Source organism: Equus przewalskii, chromosome 27 (assembly GCF_037783145.1).
Source record: "Equus przewalskii isolate Varuska chromosome 27, EquPr2, whole genome shotgun sequence".
Taxonomy (NCBI): Eukaryota; Metazoa; Chordata; class Mammalia; order Perissodactyla; family Equidae; genus Equus; species Equus przewalskii.
In genome coordinates, this window is record NC_091857.1 from 39,784,440 (window position 1) to 39,795,603 (window position 11,164).

The window sequence follows — 11,164 nt, forward strand, 5'->3', positions numbered from 1 at the left end:
CAGAGGAGAAGCGTCGCCCCGGGGAGGGGAGCTCGCGCCCCTCGGCTGCGCCTGCGTGCCCACAGCTGGTCCATGTCCTCAAGGCCCAGGGTCACTCAGTCTGCCCTCCCAAACTGCAGTTAAGGTGAAGCGCTGCTCCAGGCAGGACGGCTCCTAAGTGCCATTATTCTTTTTTAGCACACCCTGCCTGCCAGCCCCTCCCTACAGCGCACAGGACCTGCTGGGAGAGAGCTCCGAGGGCGTCCCGTGCCCGCTTTATGCCCTTGGATGGAGACCCCTGGCATCGTGGTCCCTCATGGGTAGCTCTCCCTGGGTCAGGAGGACCCCTTTCATAGGCTCCTAAAATGCACATTTGTCCTCATTTCAGAACGACGGTGTTATGACTGTGATTTCCGAGTTCCCCCGGGGGAAGCCCCAGCTCTGAGGTCTGGGCAGCAGCTGGTCTGACACAGAAGGTGCTTGTGACGAGCAGGGACCCTGGGTTTAGGGCTTGTTGTGGGGGAGGGCGGGAGGGGGAGGGAGAGACAGAGAGAGACAGAGACAAAGAGAGACAGAGAGAGACAGAGAGAGAGAACAGGGAAAGACAGAGGGAGACAGAAAGAGAGGGAGGGAGACAGAGACAGAGAGAGTGACAGAGACAAAGAGAGACAGAGAGAGAGAGGTGGGAAGGTAAGAGAGGGTGAGTCAAAGGCTCTGTCCGTAAAAGCACCCCTGTGACTGAAGAGATTCCTTTTCTTTCTCTCTGTCTCTGTCTCTGTCTGTCTGTCTGTCGATATAGACATATATACATCTCCCACAGATACTAACCGATCAATGGCTTCTGCGCTAGTCACTGGGTCAGTTACCTGGGGTCATACAGCCCCATTCGGAGCGCCAGGCGAACCCATGCGGTGGGCCTCCTCACCCCCCAGGCTCCTGTGTCAGCCCGGCGCGGCCAGCACACGGTGTAGGACAGAGACTTTCTGACCTCACTGGATCTCGGGGGCTGTGAAACGTTCATGTGCACGGTACAACTCCTCACCACCAGTGGGTGAAAGGAAGGACAGCTGTGTAAATGGAATACATGGAGCTTTCCTCCCTTCTTTCCAACTGGTGAGCACTCTGTGGGCCAGAGGCCCTGGGAGGGGCAGGGGCAGGTCAGGAGGGCGGGTGACTCCCCACAGGATGGGCAGGTGGCACCTGTGTAGGGACAAAAACCCAGGCAGTGTCACTGTGATTCCTGCTGACCTTGCCACATGACTGTTGACCTCTGACCCTAGGTCTCTTGCTGACCTTTAACTGGTTGATAAAAATGAAATCATGTGTCGTTTTATAACAACCAGATCTGAAGAATTGAAATCACATGTACCTTCTATTACATTTGATCCAGTAATACCCATAATATGCTCGATGACAAACCAGGGTTAATCAGTGGAAACCTTGCTTGTATTCAAAACTACAGAAACATGTGACCGAATGCACAAAAAAGGTCAGAATTTCCTTCTCTAGACTGGTCCCCTTATGACCCTGGACAAGCCACTTAAGTGCTCTGAATTTCACTTCCACATCTATAGACCGGCCCTGTAAGACCTGCACCTGGGGACACCCTGTAAATTAAATGATGATATAACTGACAGGAAGCAGCCTCTCTCCACACATGTCCTGGGCACACGCACTCTGAGATGCACAGTGAGCAGAGGGAGGACGTCCCCTCCCTGGGGGACACACCAGCACACCCACACTGAAGCCCCTGAGGCAACAGCAGCGAGGAATCGGGCCTACAGCTTTCTCCCCCAGTTCTCTCCGAGCTCATTTGCCATGGAAATCCTTCTCCCCACGTCACACGCACTAAAGTCATGGGGACGTGTCCCAAAGACCCACTAAGACAGATGCATGTGTAAAGAACAAGCATGTCCCTGCCACAAGACCAGAGATCAGAGCTCTTTCGGGGTTTGTTCAGAGCCTGCCCGAACCTCACAGAGTCGGGACTTCACTCCCGGAATGCAGGCTGGGAAAACCCCCAGTTGTTAGCAAGACACAGGCCCCACCAGCCCTGGAGTTTCAGGCCGGCCCGCCAGCCCGTCCTGGGTCTGCCTCCAAACGAAAATAGAGAAAATCTCCTGAGACGCTCCGCAGACACACCCCGTTTAACTCGGGGGCAGACCGTTGCTCCCCTTTGTCCACTGCAGCGACACACAGGAGGCCTGCGTCGACCCTGCTGACAACTCCGCTTATTTCACTGAGTCCACCGACGCGAACACCACAAGCGGGCCGCCCTGGGCTTCCCGGGAAGGACGCTCTCTCCAGGGAAGTGAGGAGAAGTGGCTGGGAAAGGAGAAATTTGAAAGGAGAACTCCATGAGACAAAAATACAACGCTGATGCCATCCAGTTCCCCGAGTTTGGGGCTCTATTAAACTAACCTGTCACTCAGGCAGACTGTGGAACCTCAGTGCTTTTCAATAATTTAAAGACACAAAATTCCTCCACAATATACCATAACTTGGTGTTTAATGACCACTATTCTAAGGATGTTTGAAAAGGTCTCTGGGGAACAGAAGAGAGCACTTGACATGTGACAGGGAGTCTAGAAAGACTTCTGAATTCTTGGCAGCCTGGACAAGGAGGGCCAGCCAGCGCCGGGGGCCCACTGCTCCTGGAGAGGCACAAGAGGCTGTTGTCTCCAGGACGCGCAGCTGGAATTCCATGTGGAGAGGGATTCCGTAAGAGAGGTCTCTTAGGGTTATTGAATGGGAGAGTGAGAGCTCTTTGGATAGTAGGCTAGGCCATCCACCTTTCTTCTGAGAAAGGGCTGCCACTAATATTTCCTCCCTACCACTTCTTTCTTGATACTTTGGTTTAAATGTTTTTGGTTTTTTTTTTTAACATACTTTTTGATGCTTTTATCTTTTGCCAGGTATTTTATTTAGTCAGCAACATTTTCCTTAACACTTATGGGTCTTTAAAGACAATCTTTACATTTCTCTGCTGTCCTGTTGCATGTTTGTTTACTTCTGCCCCATCTGGAGTGTGATCTCGGATATGTGGAATGCAGTGAGTTGAACTCTGTTTCCAGAAAGCTGTTATGAATGCTCCATTGATTACATACCTCTGCTTTCCCCCTCACCTGCCACACGCGTGATGAATTGGGCTCCTACAGACTCTTGGATCCATTCCACTAACCTCCATTCTGCTAATCTCTTTGTCTGTTTCCTTTGCCAGTATGTTACGTTGATCTCAGTGCATATAGTCAGGGTTCATATCTGTAGATAAAGGACATACGCACCAGTTTCCCCTTTTCAAAATTGTGTTAGCAATTCTCACATATTTGCTCTTCCACAGGAACTTCAAAAACTATTGGTTCTCATCACCACCTCCCAAACCAAAATCAAACAAAAAAGCAAAAAAAAATTAAAGCAATACTTATAGGAATGGTAATAAATGTATAGATAATTTCAGAATAATGAGCATTTGCATGACATGAAGTCTTCCCAATCAGGGACATGTAGATCTCTCTGTTTATTCCAATCTTGAATTAAGTTCATAAAAAAAAAACTTATAGTTTTGACTCTAGAGGTCCTGCACTTTTTCTATAAAGTTGTTCCTATAAATATCCTATAAATTTACTTATAATTTTATCATCATTGTGAACATAATCTCTCATTTCCATTTGTAATTGGTTACTACTAGTAGAAAGAAAATTGGTTCTTTTTGTCCAGTTATCTTGTATCTAGCAACCTCAAATTTACTAAGGGATTTTAGAGTCTCTTGTTTTTCTAAGTAAACAAACATTGTCTGCAAATAAAAATAATTTTGGCTCTTCTGTTTTTCTTTGGGTACCACTTTGTTTTCTTATTTTATAGGATGAACGAGAGCCTTCCAAACAATGTTGGAAACGGGGACGACAGTGGGCTCATCTCATTCCTGATTTCAGTGGGAATGGCTGGGAGGTTTGGTAGCATCATCATATTAAAGAATTATTCTTTTCCTCTTTTACTTAAAGTAGGAATGGCCACTGCATTTTCTCAAATGCTTTTGCACATGATAGGATTTCACGTTTTCTATTTTAATTTGTCAATGGAATTAATCACAAGGGTCTCTTTCTCGATGCTGAGCCATCCTTACACACCTGGAGTAAGGCTCAGCGGTCATGGTGCATTTTTCTTTTAACATGCTGCTGGATTGGATCCGATGTTTCATTTGCAACACTTGCTTTCACACTCACATTCTTCTCTTCTCCTTGCTTTCTTTCCAGGCAGCCCCCTCGGGTCCCAGTGTTTCCTTGGATGCATAAGGCAGAGAAACACGTGTCACAGTCTGCCCCTCTGTGCCGAGCACCAGGCTCTATTTGCAGCTACCCACCTGACATCCTCCTGGGTGTCTCAAAGGCACTGTCCCAGCGTTCCCAGGGATACAGGCCAGAAACCAGGAACTCATTCTTGGCTCCTCCCTCAGGAAGTCCCATTGAGTTCACCCTTAAACACGTCTGCCCCCTGCCCCCTCTGCCTTTCTGGTCCAGCCACCTTCATTCCACGCTGCTGTGGCCGGCACCCCTCCAGGCCTCCTGTACCTGCCCGTAGCAGTCTCTGCAGAATTCAAACCTGGCCGGACTGATTTCCCTTCAGTGGCTTCAGGTTGTTTCCAGAATAAAGATAACATTCAGGGTGTGGCCTACAAGGCCCTGGGGTTTGGCCTTGCCCACCACCCGGCTACAGTTTCACCCCTCCACACACACGCCCTCCCTCTGGGCTCCAGCCTATGGGGTTTGTCTCAGACCCCCATGCAGGATGTACCTCTTCCTACTGGGCCTGTTCCCAGGCTCGGCCTTCTCCCCGACACCCTCCTCCTTCCTTGGCCCAATTAACTCCTCTGGGGAGTGCGCCTCTCCTCCAGGGCGCTTTTGATCACTCACTCAGGTGATCCTCTGCATGATGTCTGTCTTTCTCCCCAGACTGGAAGCTCCACAAGCCCAGACCATGCCTCTTTGGACTCACCCTTGTACACAGCATTCAATAATCTGTAATGAATTAATAAACTTCCTATCCTGACTGTGGGTTGATACTAAGGTTATGCTAGCTTTATAAAATTAATTGGGGTGCTTCCCATGCTTTTCCACGGTCTAGAATACTTTGACTATTGTCAGGAAATGTTCTGGGAGAAAGTGCCCTCATTTGGGTAATGAATGACGCTCTGAAGTTCGCTAGTGTGATGGTTAATTTTATGTGTCAGTTTGACTGGGCCACAGTAGTCAGATATTTGGTCAAACAGGTCTGGATATTTTTGTGAAGGCATTTTTAACATGAGATTAGCATTTGGATCTGCCCTAATGTGAGTGAGCCTCATCCAGTTGGTTGAAGGTCTCTAAGAAAAAGACTAGGTTCCTTCCAGGAGGAAGGAACTCTGCCAGAAGTCTGCATTCAGATTTGAGATGCGGTGTCAATTCTTTCTTGGGTCTCCAGCCTGCAGCCCACTTGGCCGACTTTCGACTTTTTGGACTTGCTAGCCTCCATGGTCCCATGAGCCAATTCTTTAAACTCTCTCTCTATCTCTCTCCATATGTATATGTATATATATCCGTTTCTCCGGAGAAGCTAACTACACCTAAGGCAATGCTTCTTAAATTGTCTTCCAAGGCACACCCTAGGGTGGGGAGGGGAGAGCTGAGGTTGAGGAGGAAGAGGAAAGGAAGGAGAAGGAAGAAGAGGAGAGGGGAGGAGGAGGGGGAGGAATCTGAGCTGAGAAGGTGAAGCTCCCGGCTCCTGGCCTCTCTGCAAACGGGGGAGTTCTGCTTTTATTATTCTTAGAAATTGAAGTTCCAGGCAATGTCACTCTAGGAGAGAAAGATTCTTCTAAATTAAAATTTAAGTCTGGAAACCACTTCTACGGAATTTCAATGGGATCCATTTACATGGATTCAGATGGTAGGATCTGTTTTCAGGGGGCCCCTCTATTCCCTAAGTAGGTTATGACAGGCCTTAGGCATTTATTTACTGTTTCTACACTCTTCTGACCTCTAATAACATCCCATAAGCTTCTAAGAGATTCTTTAGTATGGACTCCACCCAGATAAACCCTGTCCAAGGGTTCAGTAAATTGTGTCATATTTGTGGTTCAAGGAGGGCCCTGGGAGTTTTCCTTTGAAGGTTCTGGGCTCAGCCAGGTTTGCTCACAGTGGGTCTCATGTAAGAGTGTGGAGAGCAGATGTAGACAGGGCTGAGGGAAGCCATCCATTCCAGAAAGAAGGAAGGCAACTCATTGTTACTAGGAGCACGGCCAGGGGAAGCCATACTGAATTTCTATTTATTACTTTTCTCAGCACCACAACTCTCTGTCCTTACCCCAAATAATGATTTCTAGAAGCACATTTACTGCCGCAGTGGTCATCTCTAAAGGCCTCACCCATTATGTTTTCTTACAGAGAACCAAAGAGGGGGGCGGTTAGAAGGAAACATTTCCCTCCTTTTCCCCCCATTAATTGGTTTTTGGCTTATTTAAAAAAACCAAAAGCCGAATGACTTTAATCACTCAAGTTAATTAACTAGTTATAAAAAAGGGAGCAGATGCAAAAACGGCGAACTAGTGAGGGCTTTCTGCTTGGTGCTATTCTTGACTACAATGCTCTAAAGGCAGGATGAGGAATGTGGGGCAGGTTTGCTCCCAGGCACCACAGAGGGCACCGCCTCAGCCTCGGTGCTGAGGCCACCAGGCTGCTTCCTCTGCCTGGTTCACCAAGCCTGTCATTTTCAACTTGCCCAGGACACCAGTTCCCGCCTCCAGGCAAAGCCCATCCTTACCACACAAAGCATGTTCTTAAAATTCTTTACAGATTAACCCACATTAATCTAAACCCGATAAAAGCATAGGTTTTACCTTCTACTGGGAGCTGCATTGTAATTTCCTCCAACAACCTGCTGAAAAGACCAAGGGAAACTTGCAGCCGGCCCTGGAGGGAAGCTGCAATTACCGGGGTGCGAGGCCGGCGGGGCAGCGGCACCCACTTCAAAGGCGCGGAGGGCGGGAGCAGGCAGAGCTGTAATTAGCGTGGCCCCGCCGGGCGACCACGGGCGTGCTCACGCCTCGAGGCCGCCGAGGAGCAAGAAAGCCCCGCGTGCGCACGCAGAGCCGGCAAGAACAAAGGCGCCCACTGTTTGATGTGAATCACCCGGAGTCCCGGAGGGGAGGCGCGCACCTCCGCCCTGCACCCGGGGACCCGGCGGAGCGCCATCCCTCTGCCGGTTCCCTGCAGACTCAGGGATGCAACGAGGAGGCCAGGCTCTGGGGAGACCGACGGGACGCACCCGCTCTCTGCCAGCGCTCGCCCAAGCGCCCCGAAGCGGGATGAAGATGAACGAGGCCTGCCCGCCCGCGCTTGTGGGATCTGGGGCAATCTGCGGGGCCGGGGCCGGTCTGCGCCCGGGTGCGCCCCAGCCGCGCTCGCCGCCGGCAGAGCACAGAGCCTCGCTGGGGCTGGGCGTATCCTGGGCGCCTGTGTAGGAAGGGGTCTGGAGAGAAGGGACGCCACCCTCCCTGCCACAGGGACCTTGGGAGCTGGGAAGGGGAAGCTGCTGACGTGTGACGCCTCCAGAAAGAGCTACCGGGAGAGAAGAAAGTGTGAGATCCGTGGTGGCTGCCCACTGGCCACTTGCCGGATAGTCAATTGGCCCCATACTGGCTCCAAATCAGAGTATTTTAGCCTCTGTTGGTGGTCTCCTATCCTTATGTCCTTATAAGACATTTTTAAAGTCACATTTTCCAAGGACACAGGACGTGCAAATGCTGTCAGGGACCCGTGTGTTCAATTTAAAATATATTTGGGGGCAGTCAGTGACAGCAAGGCTCTTTAGCACACAATGTTTTAGCTTCAATAGAAATAGAGTTTGGGGCACTTGTGGATTTTCTTAGCCCTGCATTAAGATTTCCTTTAGCAATATATTCTTGCCCATGTGGGCTTGGGTGAGTGGCTCTGCCTGGTCAGTGCGACCGATGAGGTCATGATGGAGCCTGCCTCAGTGGTGGGGGTGGGGAGCTGTGGGGATCAGAGTGAACGCACAGTCTCGTTGTTATTACCACCAACACTATTCTCATCATCAGCCTCTTTCCTAGACTCCCCTGCAGACCTCATGACTCCCGCCTGCTGCACGCCCACGAGCTGACCTGTGGGACCCCCAAAGATCAGAGGCTCATGTGCCCTCCCTGACTGGCTCTCTGCACTCTCCTCTCTTCACCCACAGCTGAGCAACCTCACTTTCAAAGGGAAATAGGAATCCACAGCCTGCAATGCCTGCTCCTTCCGTGACCAGACCCACACACTGCCCAGTTCTGCATTGCCCTCTTGCACTGTGGATGACACCATTCACTTTTGCAGTCCACAGCCACTGGGACCACCTTGGTTGTCCATACCCTCCTCCTCCTCTCCAAGGTCCTCATTCCTAAGGGTGTCCCCTCTCTGCTCAGCCCTACCACCTCTTCCCTCTAAGGGCCATTTATTCCGTCTGCTAAGGGACTGCTCCAGGACAGTGGTTCTCAAAGTCTGGTGCACGGGAACTCCTGGGGCTTCCAGTTTGAGACTAGGAGTGCCCTGACCCCACTTTGAGAAATGCTTCAGCTACACCCACTACCCAGGTGCTGGTTCCCTCTGGGCTCCTTCTCCATCCTAGGAGACATGCCCTCATGCTGTGCCCATCTGAGGACTTGTGCCTCTTCCCTTTCTTTACTCTCCCCCTCTTGTTCCTCCAGCTTCTCCTGCCATCTCGGCACAGGCTGTGAGCTCCTTGCTCCACTAAGCCTTGATCCCTCAGCCCCCAGCATCCAGGAGGTGCCCAGGAAACGTGTGATGCGCGTGCTTGGATGCAAGATTGGGCCTAACTGCAATACTTGGGTCAAGAGGTTGGAGGGTGACTGAGGCCTTCCTGTCACAAGACCCCATGGGTTTCCCCAAAGAAACAGATGCCTCAATGGGCATGCATGTTACTGCATCATGGTGCTTTCCAGCAGAGCTGCTGATAACTTCCGAAGCAACGAGTCATTCGTGCACTCAGTGATTATCCCGATGGAGCACTTACTCTGTGCCAGCCACAGTCTAGGTGCTGAGCTGTAGCCATGGACAAGAGGCACTTCTGCTCACTGGTCATGGCAGGAGCTGGGAGAGGGGCACCTGAGCGCAGTGCTCAGACAGGTAAGCCCAGCAGTGAGCGAGATCAGATGTAGAGATGGTGGCAGGAGAGGGTCGGCCCTCAACTCGGTGGCAGCAAGCCTCTCTGAGGACGGTGGTTGGAGCCAGCATGTTCTTCTCAGGCAGTGGGAAGCCACAAGGCAGGAAAGAGCTTGAGCGTTCTAGAAAGAACTGAGCCCCGTGTGGAGAGGAAAGGAAGAGAAGCAGGAGACAGTCAGAGGAACACAGATTTTGAGGACATGAGGCCACAGGCGAATTGCCACCCAAAGTGCCATGGCAGTGTGGAGGGCTCAGGTTCACATGGAACACTGCCTCTGGCAAATGGCCGTCTGCTCCCCGGGTCCTCACATGGTCTTCTTCTGTGTGTCTGTGTCCTGATCGCCTCTTCTCATAAGGACACCAGTCTTATTGGATTAGGGCCCCACCCCAATGACCTCATTTAACCTTAATCACCTCTCTAAAGACCCTGTCTCCAAATACAGTCACACTCAGAGGTACTGGGGTTAGGACTCTAATGTATGAATTTTGGGGACATAACTCAGCCCAAAAAAACCATCATCATTTGGGGCCAGCCTGGTGGCATAGCGGTTAAGTTTGGTGTGCTCTGCTTTGGCGGCCAGGGTTAGCGGGTTCGGATCCCAGGTGTAGACCTACACCACTCATCAAGCCATGCTGTGGAGGCGCCCCACATACAAAATAGAGAAAGATGGGCACAGATGTTAGCTCAGGGCCACTCTTCCTCACCAAAAAAACCCAAAAAACAACAAAAAAACCCCACCATCACAGAAAAGACATGTTAAGTCATTATTTAAGATAAAAGTAGATACATAAAGCATGTCACAGTATTGGTCCTTTTTTTGGTGTCGGTAATCAAATCAGCAACAGAATAACTAAATATTCATTTTCACTGAGCCGTGCATTTGTTGGGGGCTGTGGGAGAGTGGGCATCGCAGACCCCATGTTAAGCATGTCCCTTTCCCATTGCATAATGTTAACTCAGGTCAAATAGGAGAAATATGCTGGTCAAATTGTGATTTGAAGAAATGCATGATTCTCAGTAGAATTCTGAAATTACAGCGAGTTTGTGGCCGGGTCCTCCCCAGGCCAGATGATACACTTCTGTGTTGTTCCACAGGAATGCACTACTCATGTCTTATTTGGGTAACTTGTTAAAATAACAATGACAGAAAGGCCACTGAGCGTGTACAGCTTTATCCCCGCTGACAGATCTGAGGGGAGCTGTCAGCAGGAAAGGCTCTGCAGTGGCCTACCACGGTTCTAGTCTGTTCTGGCCAGCAAACAAATTACATCACTTAGACATACATTTGCTTTTAAAAATAACTTTGTTTTTCTTATTACACAGGTAAAAATAGGTTCATTGTTGAAACCTCATCACATACTGATGACAAAAAGAAGAAAATGAAAATTATCCATAATCCTACTGTCAGAGATAATCACTTAGCATCTTGGTATACTGCAGCAAGAATCATAGATACATGATATATAAGGCATCAACATAAGGACACACACTCTTCTCTCTGCCATCTTTCTTAGCTGGCGACACCGCCGGCGATGTGAGTTGCCATAAGCACTGAGATCATCCTTATAAATGGCTCCTGAAGAGGAGAGGCTGGATCCCCCTTTTCCTAAGGACATCTCAGGGAGGAGCTGTCCATCTGGGCGCCCAGAGGCCCCGGCTCCCCCTCCAGGTGGCCGTGCAGAGCTGGCACACAGGTCTGAGTGAGCTCAGGGCTCCCAGGCGTCCCTCTGCCAGGTCAGAGGCAGGCACATGCTCCCTGCAACCCCCGCCCCCAGGGCCGAGTCCCTGCGGGGTGGAGAGCATTTCCTCAAAGGGGAAGCACCCACTCCATCTGAAGTTGGCCTGCTACCGAGCCCTGTGGCTCCCTGCTGCCTCTGTATGTCACTGCTCCAAGTCAGGGTTCTGGACTGAGTGTACACCACCCGGTGGATGAAAGAGGGAGGGTGAACCCCTTCACCTCACTGAGCTGCCATTG

The 11,164-nt window shown here is 50.5% G+C and overlaps 1 long non-coding RNA gene across 1 annotated transcript; it reads right to left on the reverse strand.

Moving 5' to 3' along the window:
• Positions 1-1,403: 1,403 nt before the first annotated feature.
• LOC139079800 (uncharacterized) lies at positions 1,404-4,279 on the reverse strand. The gene is made up of 3 exons (XR_011533742.1): positions 4,107-4,279; positions 3,161-3,240; positions 1,404-2,304 (listed from the first exon to the last, which is right to left on the reverse strand). It is a non-coding gene; the product is annotated as an uncharacterized lncRNA (long non-coding RNA).
• Between the last annotated feature and the right edge of the window lie 6,885 nt (positions 4,280-11,164).